Consider the following 19896-nt stretch of genomic DNA (forward strand, 5'->3'; position numbering starts at 1 on the left):
AATTGAGCAAAAGGCTTTTTAAACAACTAAATGCTGTTCCATTCAGCATCCTTAGCTTTTGCTAATGAGATCCATTACATCTAAATGCTTCTGTTAATAAAGATAAAACAAAATTATCATTCATTATTGGACCAGATTTTCTTGACAAACGCCAGCAGTGTGCACCCACTGAAGGCCAAACTTCCTGACTGATATTTTAATGGCAATTTCTGGACTACATTCCAATGTTCTATGCCTCATGGAATTCAGAAATTATATGCCAGCTTCCCGCAGTTTTCTTAGTTCACAGAAACTAAATCAGGTTAGCCTATGGGTTAGTTACACTCTTTTGACTGTATTATATTAACTTAAACTGATTTAATGTTTGCTTTTAATGATTATACATTGTATGGTGTGAATAACGTTTGTGTTTTAATATTACTGAATGTCAGACAAGCACTCCAATTCTTTGACAGTCAGTATGACTCAGGCTTGATTTAAGTCAGTTACCATGGAAATTCTGTGGCCAGGGAATGCCACTTATGGTCAAATAGCCTTCTGCTGTCCACATTGGACCCGGTGTTGCTGGGATTGATGCTGCATGAAGATCTGCTCCAGATAAATGCCGGATGGAAGCAGCAAGAGTGAGTTGCTCACTGCTACCAGGATGTTCAATGGTAATGTTTTATAATTAGTGCATTGGATCTTGCATGATGAAATCCCAATGAAAAATGCATTTCCTCATCTTTGCTTTTGTCACAGCATTGATATTCTGAAGGATAAGCCACAGTTCAAATAGGCATTTTCTACATTAAATTTGTATCCTTGGCATGTCACAACTGGAAGACAGTCTGAAATTTGAAAGGATCCATGTAATCTACATTACAGTTTCAGTACATTACATTACAGTTCTATTGGGAATAATGGCCAGTTGCTTGATATCAGATCCACTGTTAATGACATCATAATGCATTGATATATTAACATCTCAGTAGTGGAAGACTGACATATGATATATGTCACAACAGCCCCAAATCAAAGAGCAAAATAGAGAGAACATGTTGTCCATTTCAGTGTCCCTAAAACTAAAATTTCACAAACTACAGTATATTTTGATTATAGCATACAAATAGTAAATTAATTTCATGTTAATTATTTTATATTTATATTATATTATTTAATGTAGGATCTCCTTAAGAGTAAATATAAACACTTCAGGTGCAATAGCTTGTTTTGCAGACAAAACACACTGTTTAGGATACTCCTTTGATGATGACAATCTCTGAAAAACCTAGAACTTAAAAAAAATGAAGATATTAAAATCAGTAACATCTATTACTGTCACCGTGCAACATTGTTGCAAATTCAGTTCATCAATTCCCCTAAAATAAACAGGAGGTAGCTTCAGGTGAAGATCTTGATGTTTCTACATATTAGAGCCACTTCCATAATTCACTTCTGCCAAATAACTTCTTGATTTCTTACATTGTTCTGGAAATGGTCACTCAATCCCTGTTACTATTAGCCTGGCTTTCATCCATATATCATTGAAATCGAACCCAGAACTGGCGGATGTAGGTTTGATTTGGAGAGGTATATGAATGGGATGGTTATGGTGGGCTATGGTCGGTGCAAGTTGATTGGGATAGACAGAATAATATTTCAACATGGTCTGTATGGGCTGAGGGGCATGTTTCTGTGCTGCATTGTTCAATGACTCTATATCTTAATAAGCTGGATAAGGAATAGTATAAAATATTTATAATACATTGTGATTTCAATCACAATGGAAATAAAAAGCTAACTCATGGTTATACGAGACCCAAATTAAGCACTTTAGTTGAGCCTTAAATTTACCTCATTCAACTGGTTGTAATTTCATGTCAAATTAATGTTACCATACCACTGGAAACATTGTCATTTCCCTCATCAGTCATTCTTAAGACATTGGTGAGACTGTGTCAAATACTTGAACACAAAGGTCCTTGACATAAGAAAAGATATGTTCAACTGAAACAGGATGTTCCTGAAATAGCCAAGTTGATGAATGCGTCAATACATATTGAGTGTGTTTACTTTTACTAATAAACTCATGAGGTTCTCCAAGCAGATTTTACTATTGGCACCACCACTTGTTGTTCATACAGCAATAGAAGAAACCAGTAGAAATATTATTGTTAATTCCCCTTTTTGAATTATTTAATATAATAGCTTTATAAAACTTCCCTTCAACATTTATGTCTAGTCAATAACCATCTGCCTAACAATGCTGTCAAATAATTAACTTTAGAAAATAATTTGGTTAAATAAATTGAAGATCAATTAGTTGAAGAAAATTCCAGAAAATCACAAGATTTAAAGAAAATTCCAGAAAAAGGCAGAAATATTATGGTGAAAGGAGAACTTGAAACTTCTATAACTTGATGATCATGTTAGCACAATAAAATAAGCCCCATAACTTTTAAGAAACATCACAGACTTTTGGAGATAAAACACTTAACGATGGCACTCATGTCTGGACAAACTGAAACACTGAAGCCTTTGTTCAAGAAACTTAGCAAGAAAACTATAAACTAATCATTGTTTACGTTATGTATTTCATCCTTTTTCTAATACAATTCAGATGAATGGACCTTGAAGAAGTTGTTACCTTTCTTAAATAGATTTGTAAAGTTGATAGCTGACACCAGGATCACTGAATGCACAAGTGATGGACACCACCACAAGAGCTCTTACCATTCTAATCTGACTTGCATAAACATGCTCTTTTCAAATTACTAATTACATAACATAAATGTAAAAGTACACTTTGTTGGATTTGGCTGTAGAATTGTTATTTTCTTGTAATTTAACTTTCTCTGACTTTCTGTATTTTATATAATCTCCTATATGCATGTAATAGTTCAGCAATTTTTTCAGTGTTTATAGTTGCCTCTGTATTTTTCTGAAAACCTCTTGGTTTCAGTGGTAGGTGCCGCATTAGTCGAGCCATTAATGGAATTTCTGTTATCAGTAGTCAGGTATAAGAAGATCACACTACTTTGAGTCTTTCTCTTTCCCTGTTCCATCCTTTTCTGTTCTCCTTTGTCTCTTACCATACTTTTTCCTTTCATCTTTGCTCTTGTAACACTTCATAAAATGATTACAAGAAATAAGTTTTCTGCCCCATTCTTCAGAAGAACTTTTGGATTGCAAAACCGTCACCATCCAAACAGCATCCTTTAGCTGTTTTGTCACAGTAACGTTAAAAACAGGTTTTCATCATTTTTCCATAGTTATTTTTCATTTTGCCAACTATACATCTTTTTGAGCAATATATTCTGGATACTCTTTCTACTCCGACACTATTTTTCTTTACTTTTGTATTCTCTGCCCTCATCTGAACATGACCCTCATACATGAGAGATGTACACACTTTGAATCATAGGCACTTTGGTGCAAAAACCATCAAGAAAACAGGGCCGAATATAAATTGAAAGTCAACATTGATAAAGGTATCTTGGAAATAACATAGAAGAAACTAGATTCTGAGAAATCAGACCCTAAATACCTTTCTGGAATATTAAGTATGAGATATAGGGCCTAATATTTTGGAGTACTCATTAGAGATGAACCCTGAAAACAAATCTGGTGTGCTGGATATAGTTCTGTTCCATGGCCAGAAGCAAGATCATGAAACCTGTGAGTGCCACTGCAGAAGATAATAAGGCAGACATAAAGGAACTGAGCAAATGAACAAAAACCTGGAAGGCTTCACAAGTGTGATGAAATAGTTTCAACTGTGTTGGAAAGAGAGATATGAAATGTGAAGGAAACTAACAGAAACAGATCCAATAGGGAATTTTCAAAAAAAAAATACATTGGGATTACAATCTAAGAAGCTACCCTTAGGTTACAGCAGAGTTATTGGGAGTGGAATGGATTTAGGAATGTAGAAAGATTATAACTTTTGGAAGAATTTTTTTTCTTCACTCTTTGACATGTTTATGGATGTCATCTTACAAACTTATGGTTCTACAAATGCAGAATCTAAATATATTCAGCTGCTCTTTTCAGCAGCAAAAAAAAACCTTAGTGTTACAGTGGTTTATTTTGAATGCTACTTGCTTTATCATGCCTTATGGTCATATGGAGGAATTGTCAGGTAGATGTCGCATAAAAAGTTTTAACTGTTAGAGGTCATTTTCTTGAACTTCAGTAAATCTACAGGATAGATTTATCACTCATTTAGTTATAGAGCACAGTAACAGTCTCTTCTGACCCAATGAGACCATGCTGTCCAATTACACCCATATGACCATTAACCCACTAACCCATCTTTGGAAGGTAGGAGGAAACTGGATCACCTGATATAAATCCACTCAATCCTGGGAAGAATGTACAAACTCCTTATATACAATGGTAGAACTGAACTTTGGTTGCTGGTGTTGTAAAAGAATTACTTTAAGTGCTATGCTAACCATGTTCTATAACATTTATCACAGCACTGCATAGACTCAAAGAATAAATTCATTTTGCTGAGATAAAACTCCTTCTTTATTTCTTTACACTTTATATAGCAAATGTCTAATTACCAAAGCAAAATGGCATTTTATCATTGTCAGACATGATGAGAGTATTGAAACTGCAGTGTGCATTATACTCAGCTTCAAAATATGTGAGCATTCTGATGTTGGGAAAATTGTTTGTAAATCAAATTTTAAAAAAGACCATACTAATAGCTTCAAAGAAGGTCATCTAGCTAAGTGACAAAATAAAAACTGATAAACTAAAAATGCTTGAAATACTCAGCCGACCAATCAGCATCTAGGAAGAGAGGAGAAAGAGTTATTTTTTTTGGCTAATAACCTTTCATCAATCTAGATAATTTCATCAGACAATCAGTTGTCTTATCATTTTATTTCTGTGACCTTCTACTTAGCAAAAATGTTATACTTCTGGAAAAGTTGTGCTTGCCAAGTTCAAACAACATTGCAATAGGTTAAGTTTTTTGATGAAGATATCCAAAGAATATGCCACAATTTTGGAGGATGTATTTCAAGGAATGCTATTTTTGTCTTGAATGTCTGAATATGCATACATACTAAATATGTATATTGCAGCAAGCATGTTAAAGCTGTAAGAATAATCATTTTACATTCTATAAATATCTTCTTGATCCTTTCAAAATACTCCTATCCATTCAAAGAAGCAAATAATTCAACATATCATAAATACTCATTTGCAACCTCTAGAAAACGTCTATCTTTAAAAGAACCATCATAGAATCAAACCATTTTCTTTCAAGATACTATTTTTAACATTTTGATAAAAATCTCCAGCTGTTCACAGATTTTAAAAAAACTGTGTTAGTTTATGTACTTCCAGAAATAGTGTCCTAATTGGAAAAAAAGGGAATATTATGCTGCTCAAGATAAGGCTTTCCTGGAATCCCATACTGTTTAGGTATGTGTGATTTTTTAAATTTTTTAACTCTTCCGAAGTGAATAATTTTCACTGATCTGTAGGTTCTGACTCACCAGTGTCTTAATGCTAGACATGGTATAAAGTGAGAAGAGTAATGAACACCTGCTAAAAAGTGTTCATCACTATTTTAACTTCAAAGTACACCCATCTTAATATTAATGTACATATGGGATAATGGGAACTAAGCACCAACATGAAAGAGTATTGTATCAATTAATAGTTCCAATGTGTGTTTTTTCCAAAAAGAACTACACAGCTACATGATTAATTACAAAATCATACTATTGTTGTGAAATAAGAAATAATAATCAATAATTTGGGCAGAAAATTGGATTGTAATTAAGCAATTTACAAAAACTTGATGTTGACTTATGAAGTTATATTGATTCCTTTATTGTAGGAAGTTATTCCCAAATTATTACAACTGTTGTAATTAATTACCTTAATTAATTAATTGTCTTATATTAATTACCTCACTATACATTTTAACTGAAACCTGCATTTTCCTACTGGTCACAAAAATATATATATTGGTATCAGGTAAATGCAAAGTCCTAATAATCTGACTGCATCAATGAAAATGTCTGAGTCATCCAATGACAGCATTTCATACTACAGAGGATAGTAACCATTAAAATTAAAGAATTATTTTATTTTCCCTTGTGTTTTTTTCCTACCTATAACATGATAAACATTGTTTGCTTCAAATTCAAAAGGAAAATCATGACATCTGTCTATCAGTACTATAGAATCACATTAGAGCACTACCTCCTTAGTAACAAGCATATGGATGAAAAATAGGCTCCATCTGATGCTCTTCAATTTTAATCTGTTCTGCTCTTTTAATTTTATATATGATGATGTCAAGCAAATATGTTATGCATATCTCAGGTATTTCAATATTTTTGCTTCAAGAAGGAACTACATTGATATTGCAAAATTTCATTTGCTGCTTATAATCTTCAATAAAGATGAAAAGTATAAAAGCAATAAACAACATTTTGAATCGTATCTTTGAGTGCCACGACTGTTGTTATAATCTAATTTAGATTAGTTACCTGGAATGTAATCGTCATGTTTGATTTAATTAAGACAGTTTATTCGGAATGTTGAAAATCGTGTTTTATGGAAACAGTGATATCGACGCGATGAACATAAATTATAAAATAGGGCAAGCCTTTGGTTTACTCTGATCTACTGAACAATATAGTACCGAAATCCATTGAAATTTGCAGTCCTATATACAATATATAAATGATGTCAAGTCGAAATAAGAGTAAGGAAATTCCTAACTCACTGTCTCTTTTGAACAAACAGCAAATTATATCATAATTTGTATCCGGGTGCTGAAATTCTATGGCAGCCTTCAAAGGGCAATGCTTTCGCTATCATCCTCTTTCTTCAGCAGTGCATTCTTTACAATTATCATTATCGTCATTTTGTGGAGGCAGCGGTGACATTTGTTCTGACATTGAAATAAAAGCACTGTCACTTCAGAAAAGCGCGTTCCTAATGTAAAATTCGAAGCTCAATAAAACGTTCATTTATCTTTACTTCTATCCGCCAATGTCGAGATACTTGAAGTTAGTTATAACAATTCAGTCATCGCGATTTTAAACAGAAATGTGTTGGCGGAGGCGAACTGCGGTTGTCCGTGCTTATTTATTCATCATTCCCTATTTTGGTAGTCCATTACTTTTAAATCGGATTCTTGGGATTCACTGACCACCACTATGTTTGTGTATTCTGCGAGATTAGACTGAATGTATAAAGAAGAGCGATATTTTTTCATTTAACTTTCGCCATGGTGCAATGTTAGGATCATAGATCAACAGGGTCATGGTCATTAAGGAAATTTGACGTGGGATAATACTAGTAAACGATATATTTGTGTGCAGGCCAATCTTTCGCTTTATTTGTTTCTGTCAGCATTGTCATGGTCAAGGATAACGTATTTCACGATTTTCAAGTTACAATGGAACTGTGCGTGAGATCAGTTCCCCAAATAATTGCATAGAGAGAGAGAGTGTGTGTGAGAGAGAGAGAGAGAGAGAGAGAGAGAGAGAGAGAGAGAGAGAGAGAGAGAGAGAGAGAGAGAGAGAGAGAGAGAGAGAGAGAGAGAGAGAGAGAGAGAGAGAGAGAGAGAGAGAGAGAGAGAGAGATTGAGAGAGAGAGAGAGTAATTGCTAATATCGCCAATGCAAACGAGCAATTTCTTTATGTTCCAAAATTATAATCTTAAATTACTTTCGAAGCTCGTCTGTGCTCATCTGGGGAAAATATATGTCCCAATATTCCAAACTTTTGTATTGCACAGTCTACGAAAAGTTAAATTACGTTTTCTAAAACTTATTTTCTTTGTTAATTTTTAATGCCAATATTCTATAGTGCTTTACAAATGTATATTATGTATATTGAAATAAATTGGAGGCAATGCTGCCACCTATGTCACGTAGTAAATTATTGGTCAGGGCAGGAGCTTGGTTAAGTGGGGTTGATAAATCACCATGTTATATATTGGAGTTTAGGGGCACTGGGTAAGCATCACATTTTAACAAAACTCATGTAATTATTGAAAACAAATATATGATGCGACCTTTCACCTCGGTATGGGTGGAAGCACGTGGTTATTTCCGAAATATATCTTGCGAAAAAATAAGTTTGTGTAACTTATTTCCTGTTTGGAATAGCGAACGAGACGTCCATTGTCGTTTTCGAAAGCCATTTTGCAATTACTGGTATCAATTTACTTAGAATTATTAAGATACTTTTTTTATATCAAGTATCCAGTAAATCCAAAGTTCCTTCATTGAAATAATAGCTTGATTTAGTGTCACTGTTTCAACATCCGAGTGCCCCAGATTGAAATGCATTGCACGATCAATAGTAGGTATTAGCGGGACATTATTTTAATTAGTTAAACACTTTTAGCTATTATAGACTTGTAATTAATACTATTTTGTGCATTCAAAACAAAACACCATAAGGCAATTGCATGTGAATATCAATTGTTTCCACTCACAACTGTTGCCAGGCCTATCCCCGATGTAAGCTGCTCAAGGTTTAGATTTGGATGTGAAGAAGGCAGTATAGCGTGTAGTTTCGCTCTGCTTCCGCGGTGCTTATGTTACTTTTGGGCGTGGCACACATCAAAGTATGTACCACCAGGAAAAAAAACATGTACCACTAATTAATCATAGGCTATGTCCTACTTTTAACATCTCTATTGAAAACGTATTTGGTGCAACATTTTTTTCCACATAATAAAATGTAGCAAGAGGGTGTCATTTTGATACGCATTTCCTAGAAAATATTTATAGCTTAAAAAACGCCATCATCAAAAAGCGCCGAACCGATCTGTACAAAGCAAGGACATGGAAAACTAGCAGATTTGAACCAGTTAGTTTGAAAACAACCTGTCACGGTGCCATGCAATCTCCTGTGCATTCTGTAGTTATCAGCACTACGCCAACTTAATCTCCCTTTAATAAAATATGAGCAGTGATTAGCTACGAGTTTCTGGTGTATACATGGTAAAATATATGGGGGATTATTGTATTCTTATTACACGGCGAAGGAACGAAATTGCTCTTTCTGGTTGATGAGCTCTCATTATGGAGAAATAAAAGTATTACATCAATTACTTCCTAGCTATTATCGGAAGCCATTTTGCTCTCAAAAGCGGCCCACTTGATTCGGCACCTACAATACACTCACAGTCTGGCCAGAATATAAACGGGGGCGGGGGGGGGGGGGGGAAGAAGTAACTCGGCAAAATATGTACCGCAGTGCTAGTACGTACAATGCCATATTAATAAGCTGGCAGTATTGTGAATAAAGCTACGAGGTTTCTTTGAGTGGAATATACAAGAAGTGATGGCAAACTGCGGTGTAAATGTGAACCTCTTAACAATCCCATTTATTAACCTTAGCATGGCGAAAGTGGAGATGGAGGGGGTTCCCGGGTGATGGGGAGCAAATTAGCTGAGCAGGCACATGGGAAGGAGTGGCTAGGGCCGGCTCAGAGACGGTGCAACCATGTAATCCCTTTAGGATATGTATTAGATTGCTGTCGTTTTGCCCACTGATAATGGAACTACACGAACATCTTGTCAAGAAGTGGCTTTAATTGAGTGATACGCCCGAAATCCAGTCTGGAAAATAGTTCCTCTTGGCCGTTTAAAAGAAACAGATGAAACAGATGCTTAGTTTAAGTAAAGCTTAGAGTATCAACATGCATTAATTCCACTAATATTTCAAATTGAAGAAAACACATTGCCATGTAAATTTACTTTTTAAATCACTCAGAAGCTGAGAAAACAGCAACTAGCTGTTGCTAGCGTCAATCTGTATTCTGAAGTTTTATTTCTTCATGATACAGAACTACAGGACAAGCCTAAGAGTGACTACTTGGTCCCCATATTCACACATTGCATGTCTGATTGGTTCCGTAGCAACGCCTCAATAGCAAATTGATATTACAACCACATGAAACATACATCCCATAGAAATAAATCTATTGAACATGAACATAAAAGAAAGCACAGTTCTTTCAAGACACGGTGGTAACGCTACACTAACGCTCTGCGTCAGTCATTCCTATTCGTTCCCCAACCTAAATGCACTAAAAAAATCGAACCGGCATAAGTATTTGAAAGTTGATTTCTTCCCCTATTCATTTAGCTGGTGTCGCATGGTCGCACTTACAATTGGTATCCTTAGCAAATGACACAAAGCGTTGGAGTTGGTTCCTTCTCCAACAGATCGCTCCAAAGGTTAGGAGGCGGGGTCCTATTGTTGATATGCAATGCAAATACCTTAAATAATAGAAACGCGACTCGAATAAAAGCACAGGCGCGCGTCTCGTGCTCACGTTACCATTTCTTATGAAGAGCTGTTGTCGGCCATCAGAAACCCTCAATTTCTTTATGTAAAACTGTGCATTTGGTTTTAGTCCATTGAAGTGCCGTAGAGTGTACTCTCCTCGACTACGCGTATTCTTAAGCAATAACAACGTAATCCGTATTATACACCCAAGAATACCCGTCACCGAAGAGAGTCTGAATAAATCTAGCAACATCTAGCCAATCCAAAAAAAAAAATCCACACCTATCATCAACAAAGACGGGTTCCAAAGAATGAGTAGTCGTCCCCTCTTAGGCGAGTTCCCAGCAATGCCACTCTGCAAAGGGAAATGAATAAAATGCATTTTGAAGTACATGGTTTTGTGCGTATTTTGTGACCATTTGATTTCTGTTTCCAAAAGTACACCGTTTGAAATTACAAGCCTCTCAGAAAGGACAGATCCTAAAGCGTAACGCTCAGGAAGCCAACTCACCTGCCCAAAGCAGCAGAGCATTTTACGGAATGTCGTGCAGCATTCTTCCATTCTCCACATTTCATTCTGAACTGTTAACATTCCCTTGATCGTTTAATCGGAATCCGCCCAGAAGTTAAGTTCCTGGGAAGGGTGTGGGGATATGGAAGTTCAAAGGAAGGAAAACATTAATTAATTCGTTTATGAACGCCTTCATCCAGTTATGCATTTCTTTTTAAATAATTTAGGCATAGGAGGAACAACAGTGAGTGGGAGAGAATGTGTGTGAGAGGAAAGCTAAGTATTAAAGGCTGATGACGGAATATCAATGTGAAATATTCAAAGATAATCTTTACTTAGCAACTGTGGGAAAAATAACGATCCAATAGTCATTTGTAAAAAAAAATGTATCTACCAGAGCGGTTGTCCACATCGATAGATAAGGGCAGAGAGAGCACGATGAACTGAGGCGAAGATACCATTGCAGGCCTTCACATATAATCCCTTAACTACATTCCCATAAAGGCAAGGAAGAAAAGACTACAATTCTGCTTTAATGTAATTCCTCAGATGTTGTTTGTTGAATGGTGATCCGTGCATCCGGAGCTTCGTATTTCCTTTTTCTCCCCAATGAAAGGGTTGGAGCCCAGGAAAAAGACAGCCAGAAGATGTTTTCCCCCTGTGTGGTTACTTCATTCTTCAGGTATTGTAATAAGACTGCTTATGTGTTTTTACTGAATACTACCCAGTATCCCGAAATCTCCATGGCGGATGAGATTGACAAAAAAAAAATCAACAGTAAGGGGCTTATGTTGAATGCCGAATTTCATAATCGGCTAGAGGCAGCTGCCTCTAGAACACTACGAATACTGGTGTGTTCTTGGTTGAAATTCCAAACAATTGATTTGAAAAATGTTTTATCCTAAGTATTGTTGTTCATAGTTTCCAAAATTAGTACAGTTTTCCCCTCTCTAAATGCGAGGCGAGACCTTCAACTCCGAACGTGCTGTTACCTTGGTTGCGCCCATTACACCAGTCATAGCACTCTCGGCTTAATATTCATAATAACAATTATATCAGTGCATTAAATAAAAAGAATCAATTTATTGCGCAGGTTTCCCTGATATGAAGATATCTGTACAATTCCTTTCTTATGCCAGATGATCATAGGAAAGAGACCAGCAGCATCTACCACGGCTCGTAGTAATACGACAATCAAATTATGAAATGCGCATGTACTCGACTCTCCAAGATACCAGCTACCGAAAAAAAATATTTAAAAGCTTTCATCTAAATTGCAATGGCTAGTCAATATATTCAACAAAGTACAGACAAATCTTACCCTGGAAGAGTCAATGGTTTCAGCACTACGGACAGCTCAATCCTAAGAGACGCACGCAGGAGCGACACTGATGCTCAGCGCAACAAAAGCTCTTGTGAATCGAATCTGAACCAGGCGAACTACTTAGTAGCACCATTTCCTATGAGACCGATGCCTCTGGGTGCATATTCATACCCCACCCCCTCCCCCAGGCTATGGTATTCCTAAAAATGACTGTGCAGGGCACTGTCAACCAGAGCACACAAACCCTGTGTTACATCGTGCGAACACTGAAATATCTCCCAGCATCAGCCAAGACACATCATATGCTAAATACCTTTGTTCATTGATTCCCACGTTGCATCTAGTCAAAATAGCATTGCAATTACCCTTCAATAATTCGATTAGCCATTACGAGTAGATTTTTTATTCACATTTCATTCGAAGTGAACGTACCCACAGCATAATCCTGCTGCATTTCACTCATTCTCGCGACATATTCGTGCATACTGAGCAGCCTTTTGTCAGGTCCTCTTGTTTTGCAATGATCCACAGCGGTTCGGGATTGTGGCTCCCATTTAACAGGACCCTTTGCAGAGAAAAAAATAACGTAGACTATGTTACTTAATCGGTAAACAAAAAAAAAACAGAACACAGTAATTTAAATCAGTCCAGATAATTTGCGCCTTCACACACTTGACAACAGATGAAAACAGATGACTGGCGGAAAATCTCAGAGCAACGCTGAACAGCAGCGGTTTAAAAAAAATAACGGAAGATGAAACTCCGTGTTGCTATTGACACCACTCTTTTTAACTCCCCCCTCTGAAGACACCGCTTACCTTTTTTTTCAATGGAGGTTCAAAGGCACTCTCCTGCGGGGTCGAGACGCGGTATCGATGTGTTTCTCTACCTCTGGTATCGAGGTTGCTTTCTGTGAGGGGGAGGGGTGTGGAGAATGGGGGTGGACGATGCGGGGGCTGACTACAGCTCCAAGCCTCGGGTAAAAGGTTCTTCCCGGAGCCCCCACCCAACCCACCCCCCGCCACCCTTTCAGCAATTTTTTAATGCAACACTGTTCCGCTCTGGGGTCTACGCGGCACCAGAGATGTTTGCAAAAATATCTAATCAAAGTGAAACAATTACGACCAGTTGTCGCCTGCCACACCGAATGAGTGTAACTCGATACAAAAAAAAACATTAGTTGGGTAGCAGATCCGCACAGGGTTTATTTGCCAGATAAAGTGATTAGATCTAGGCACCATTTAACATAATACGTGGATCCCAAACATGCTAATGGTGGATTAATTGAGGAAGATCTGACGCGACTACTTCATAGTCTCTTATTCATGAGTTCCCAGTAGGAGACGTTTAATACCTTTGGGACGCTGTTCATATATATACTGTGTGCAGTGAAAGGCAGCTAGTGACTTAAAGATCAGGATTCCAGTTATATCCAAGCGCTGACACATGGCAGCTGAAGTTTAATAAATAAAAAGAGATATTTTATCATCATAATAAGGAGCGAGTGATCTCTTAAAAAGTTAGTGTTGTATCTAATCCTCTTATCATACCGAGTCTATTTCAAATATCTGATCAAAAAAATGAGGCGATTTTTTTGTTCTTTCTTGGGAAGGGACATACGAATCAATAATTGGGCCCCAAAGAATAGACTTCTAACAAACCACTCGCTAGATAATTTCACTGGGGTTGACGCCGCAGATTTTGCATCTCAGTTGTGCAATGGGATGAGTTTCTGACTTTTGGGGCTTTGAAGAAGGGGAACTCGGACTTCCGAGCAATGAGCTGGCAATTGATAATTTCGATTGATTTTGCGTGCCATCATATTTGAATGGAAAAGTGATATATGTTTGCGATGCCGGTGCTTTCAAGGTTAAATTTACCACCAACTATCTGATTCTATTTCATGTATGTTAATGTATATGTCATGCTCCAATTTGAAAATACAATTCACATTACAATCAAGATGGCGGTTTACATGTTTGCCAAAAGAAACCCTTCAACTAGCCTTGAAGTTTCAATTTACCGGTTATGTGCGCCATTTGCCAAACTTCAGACTGGATGTATTATTAATTTGTTGTTTTGCCAAACTCACAATTACAAATTCCGGAACAAACCCTTAAACTGTTCTGAGTGGACACAAAAACACAATGGATGCATGCAAAATTGTTTGAATTCTTTAGAACAGTGATTTGACAGCAGGTACCAGAAGCATTAAGCAGGTAGAGCAGTTTGGCGGAGGTATCTATCCCCAACTAATACTGCGGTATTTGTTCACGTCTGTTTCACGACACTTAAATTCACCCAGACAGCAACTCATTAACATTACACCGACTCCGTCTGGTTGAGGCTGTGGATCGGTAAAACATTTTTTTTTAAAAAAAACCTTCGCTTTCTAGTGGGATTGTTGAAAATTAAAGGAAGGAAAAATAGGACTTGGGTGTCCTGCTCTCAACCCCCGGCCCGCAGCGCACCACCCCCACCCCGCCTTTCATAACCAACACCCCACCACCACCTTCTGTACATCCACGACAGTTAAGTAATCCTTCTGAGACTGTAAGCGGTTACAGTCTCTTCACGGGCCCCCTGACAATTCAACTTCCATTTGAGCCCCAGAAGAGCGCTCTGCCCATTGCCACCTGCTATGCTCCGCTTTTCACATCTAGCCGACGCTTCAGAAACTCATCGTCAGAGGCGGTCATTTATACATATTGCAGGTTGAGCGGAAATCCGCAATTTTTATTGCAATTGTCGCAGTTAACAATACAGCAAAGGGCACATTTAGTAATTTAATTGAGCTCCGGATCTTCAGTTCTAATGGGCAACATATTAACAAAATCTTCCTGCTTCAGCCCTTTATTAGATGTGAACCAACAGGCTGCTTTATTCCTGCCAGGCGCCACGAACGTCAAACTGCTGCCACCTGCAGGCCAAGTTTATATCTTTTCACCGTTTTTCGCTTGACCGAATTAACAATTGCATTGAAAATTCTGAACCGCGAATGCGTTCAGTATATTTATGTCAACCCTCCACCAACTTAACATATTGTTTCCTTTACTTGGGAAGATGACATGTTTTGAAGTCGATTTGTTATTCTGACAAACACGGGATGTAATGGTGACAATATCAAAACAGTGTTGTGCTGGGAATCTGGAAATTCTGAAAATTCTCAGCTGGCCAGGTAGTCTGGAGAGAGGAAGGGAGGTAACACGCCGGGTCACTTTTTTTTTAATCAGCAATGTTTCTCTCCCCACAGAGGCTGTATGTCTTGTTGAATATTTGTAATGCGGTTAGAAATCCCACCACTCCTTGTAAAATGTTGAAAACTATGTGAATTTATTTAGATTAAACTTATGGCAAAAATAAACTGATTAAAATATGAATATAATTATAGGCTCCCAGTAATGTTATAAGCAATATTCACATTTTGAATTTTATTCAGACAATCGAATTAATTTTCGTTAACATTTACGGCATTACTTGGAATTGAATAAGCGTTGATTTATGCTATTGAATCTGCTGTTATAGTGTACATTTAGACTAGAATCCAGCACCCCAAAAGCACTTGATTAATTGTCCTCTAGTTTAAGCGATATTGGGAAGTGTTCTTACACAAGCTTTGGTGATATCGTCTAATTTATACTTCGCAACGCGCTTTGCCAACTCTACAGTTTCCAACTAAATTGGCGTCATCCTTCCCTCCGCTATCGGTCATTAGGTTCCGATATCGATCCAAGAAATGGTAAGATTTTCTTGATTAGACGTTAAAGGAGGACTAGTTTGTTCGGGTCCATTCCAATTACCACGAACACAATAGCAATCTGTATAAGTCTTTTGGGAGAACTTACACTCTTTTGAAGGCGAACAACAATTAGATCATCAAAATATTAGTTAGTTTATAAATTATTCAATCTTTCTCTCGAATCTTCTTGCCTTGTTTCTGCTGAATCCCACCTTCCAAGTATGAATAGCCTGAACAGCACATGCAAAGAGTGGGTGAACAAAGCTCTTTGCAGGCAAGTACATATGATATGGAATGATCAAAGACTAACTGCTGCATTAAACTGTATCTGGATTATTTTAGATTAAGATGATCGACAAATCGCAAATTGCAGTACGTAAAACAACCAAAAAACACCAACAATATTCCCCGTTCCTTTCGAATGTGTATAGAAGTAATATTCTGCTGAACACACCTTTATTAGATATTAAAAATAATAAATTAACACAGAAGCTTTAATATCCATTGTAGTTACAAGGAACAATATTATTTAACCATTAACATAACCTAAGCACAAATATTGGATGTATATCTGTTTAATAAAATAAGCTATTGTATTTTATGATCTGATTTTGGATTCCTCTGTCGAATTGGAACGGGGCTATTTAAGGATAAAATTCTGAAGTGGCCAAACCAGGATGTTTTCATCAGATGGATCGCGGGCGCCACCTGCCGCTTAAACACAACACTGAAAACAATCGGAACTCCTGACAGTGCATCAGCCACATTGATTTCCTCTCAATCCTGAAAGACTGCAGCAAAAAAAAGATGATCATTTTTTTATTTCTTACTCTGATTTAGGATGACATATTAGCACATCATTACGTGAGCAAAATAAAACTATTTTAATGTACATGTTAACTATGAAGTTAAGTTAATTCGCTAGACAGCAGAGAAGGTGAAATCACTAATTACAAAACACTACTTAGTCGATGAGTTGTTACTTCTAAGCTAATTAAGTGATTCAGTTGTACAAATGATGGCTATATTAACAAAGGAAGTCTTCACGCCGTCACCGTTTCAATAATTTTATTTAAAACTTTCAGCCAAGGTATTATGTATTGGACAGAACAGCCATTCTCACACACAATACAGCCCATCACACAGAGTCAATAATTTTTAAAGCTATTCTGGCTCAGAAGAATATATGAGTTTACAAATTTAATTCAAGACGTTATTCTAAAAATCTAACTGGTTTAAGTTATAATCGTGAAAGACAAGAATCAGAATTCTGTCTAATATGTGTCGAAGAATAATAACTCTTCTTAGCACGTTCTGCATTTCCTACGCATACAGGGCTGCAAAATAAAATCACACGTTACGGGATTAATAGGCGCTCATTAATAGATACTCAATAGGAGGTATACGACAACATTTCAGGCAATGGCCAGTTTAAATTCAGTAGAAGAGCCTTACCACTGGAAAGTCATCCTGAAGATGCGTTCATCTTTCTGTAGTGCGCTTCCTTGAGACTGATGTTGTGGCAAAAAGATTCAGAAATTTTTCGTTTACAATCAAAACAAGTTAAAATGATAAACAGTCTTTTAGTATCCATTTTTATGTGCGGGTTGTCTTAAGTTTGAGCCTGCAGAATAAAAGCAAAACTATAATTGAAATAGATCACAAAAGAGTAGAAAGTCTTCCCAGTAGAGTCGCTAACCGTTTTGAAGTCTCCTCTTTCCTGACAATTTACCATAAGAGCAAATACGTTTGTATTTTAAGATTTTGGATTTTCGCTGCGAGCAAACAACGCTTGTTACTTTATTCTGAAATGTCTATTTTATCCCACACTCCAGCATATAACAGCGTTCACCCAGGTTTGTTTATCTCCTGATGCTGTGATTGACAGGTCAGGCTAAGGCAGCACTTACTCACTTCGAGGCCTGGTTTGCAAAGGGAAGGGGGACTTCCTGCTTTCTGTATTGAAAGGTGTCAATCATTATTACCAATAAATATTACACAAAATACCCCTCTGGGCTGTTTCGAGCATTGTATATATTCACTAGTGCTAAATCTGTTTAAAGGCAGCAGCAGGCGTGTCAACAGCACTTCATTTCAATGTGCGAGTTGAAGACATGCCGAGAGGGGAAAAAATACTCGGGAAGCAAACAGATAGAAAACATTACTTAGAAGAATTTGAGGTTGACGATGAGGGTGGCGAAGAGAAGTTAGGTGGAATGGCCTGTGAATTAGGGCTTTGCGTAGACAAACAAGAGGATTATTCACCGGATTTTCAAAAGCACGGGGAATACACAAAACTCCAGTCCAGGGAGATCATTCAACTTCCTGGTTCGCGCTGTCGCTATGAAGGGACATTTTTACACACGCCTTACAGTAATCCAGCAATCCCCGAGAGGAACACTGACTGACAATTTTGATCAGAGATACAGATCGCTCAATTAGACACAGCGAACAAAATTACCCATTAGTACCCAGTTTTATTTTTTTAAAATGCCGTGTATGACAATGTATTTCACAAACTATATGTGATACTAATACTGTTGAGTATGTCTTCATTCATGCAAAATATATACTCACTGGATATTAAAATGACGTTTATAATCACTCCCCCAGAATCCGTTTCTGTTTTTACCTTCCGTTAATCCTGCAGCTAATCCTGAAAGTTTGTTTACTCGAAGACCGTAGCTGAGCGAAAATATTCTATTTAAGCAGTCGTGTTTGAAATAATGTGGCCGCAAGATCCAGTCGTGTTTGTTTAACAGGATCTATTTCTCAGCCAGCATTAATAGTTTTACAGAATGTCTCTCTGCTTTTTGAATTTCTCCTGACTGGCAACAGAAGACGAAATCGTTTTACTAATATTTACAACGATCTGGGATATAATGACTTACAGAAAATATAACTTTCTATCTTGTGTCCATTTAGCTTTCATTGTGCATTCATCAGTTTGGAATTTCAGAAGTCGGTGCTAATGATTGTACCATAAATCAATTTACATTCATGACTTGCTTTACATTGTGGAGCAGTGGGATCGATGAAACACAGATCAACGCACTCGGTGTGTTCAATGGGTGTGTGCATTTGCTATGCGATGCCGGCAAACAGAAATCTTTTAAACCCATGCCAAAGCTGCCTTGCATTTTCGCAATCTAGTTCTTAACTACATTTGACTCTGCTGTAAGCTTAACCCCGTAAGCACACCACAGCCATCACCAAAACCTAACCCCTGCCTCCCGCGTCCACAGACCGCCTGGCCCGACGCGCCCCCTGTTTTAGTTCACGGAGGGAGGGTGTATTAAAACGATCGTTTGACATACAGCATGCTAACATCCCCACTGAGGAAATAACCACCCCCCGTGAAAAGAAAACATTGCAGTTGGATGAAGCGCGCTCCCAATCAATAAAATCAATAGTTTCCGAAACTTACGCGAGCTAAAGAGATAAGGTCACGGATGCTTTGAACCGGTGGCCGCCCAATCCTTAATTAGGGCGCACATCTTACTCACTGCTTACAAGGTCCTGATTGGGAACACAAATGAAATGAAATCTGTTACACGCTCAGCTACAAATAATTTAAGGCGCTCATATGTAACGTCCACTTTGTCAATATTTGATCATCAGTCTTGCATTCTACGGGAAATATTGATTCCAACCACTAAGTGTGGCTGTTTGGACATCAGCTATGCTCCTTTGTACAAACCCTGTTACAGTCGGCTGGTGTTTAACCTCCCTCCATCTCAGCTTGCTCACTGAAAGCGGGCTAATTCAGCACAGCCATTCTCACAGACCCCTACAATAATGGGCGCTGTTCGTTTTCGCGAGTATGATGACCAGTATGATGATCGGTAAGTCAAAATACTACGTACAAGAGAGAGATTCAGAAATCCAAATCGAGTCGGCAGATTTGGCCATTAAATCGTTCCACGACCACCCTTCACCCATCCAACCTCCTCTGGCATAAAAATGGTGCTTCAATTATTCAGTGAATCTGTCCTTTCTCTGTTCAACACAATCACTCTTTTCTTCGCAAGCTTTGCTTTTGTAGTTTAAT

At 37.5% G+C, this 19896-nt stretch overlaps 2 long non-coding RNA genes across 4 annotated transcripts; both read right to left on the bottom strand.

Annotated features, from left to right (window-relative positions):
* Positions 1-360: 360 nt before the first annotated feature.
* LOC140736807 (uncharacterized) lies at positions 361-13034 on the bottom strand. 2 transcript variants are annotated; one of them, XR_012101010.1, is made up of 5 exons: positions 12925-13034; positions 12539-12671; positions 10783-10905; positions 10554-10626; positions 361-1276 (listed from the first exon to the last, which is right to left on the bottom strand). It is a non-coding gene; the product is annotated as an uncharacterized lncRNA (long non-coding RNA). The 2 variants fall into 2 exon arrangements; XR_012101011.1 differs by lacking the exons at positions 12539-12671; positions 12925-13034 and adding an exon at positions 12104-12330.
* Positions 13035-16424: 3390 nt separating this feature from the next.
* On the bottom strand, positions 16425-19623 carry LOC140736554 (uncharacterized). Of its 2 annotated transcripts, none has more exons than XR_012100968.1 (3): positions 19273-19623; positions 17301-17469; positions 16425-16636 (listed from the first exon to the last, which is right to left on the bottom strand). It is a non-coding gene; the product is annotated as an uncharacterized lncRNA (long non-coding RNA). The 2 variants fall into 2 exon arrangements; XR_012100969.1 differs by lacking the exon at positions 16425-16636 and adding an exon at positions 16936-17182.
* Between the last annotated feature and the right edge of the window lie 273 nt (positions 19624-19896).

This window comes from Hemitrygon akajei, chromosome 12 (assembly GCF_048418815.1).
Source record: "Hemitrygon akajei chromosome 12, sHemAka1.3, whole genome shotgun sequence".
Classification (NCBI taxonomy): Eukaryota; Metazoa; Chordata; class Chondrichthyes; order Myliobatiformes; family Dasyatidae; genus Hemitrygon; species Hemitrygon akajei.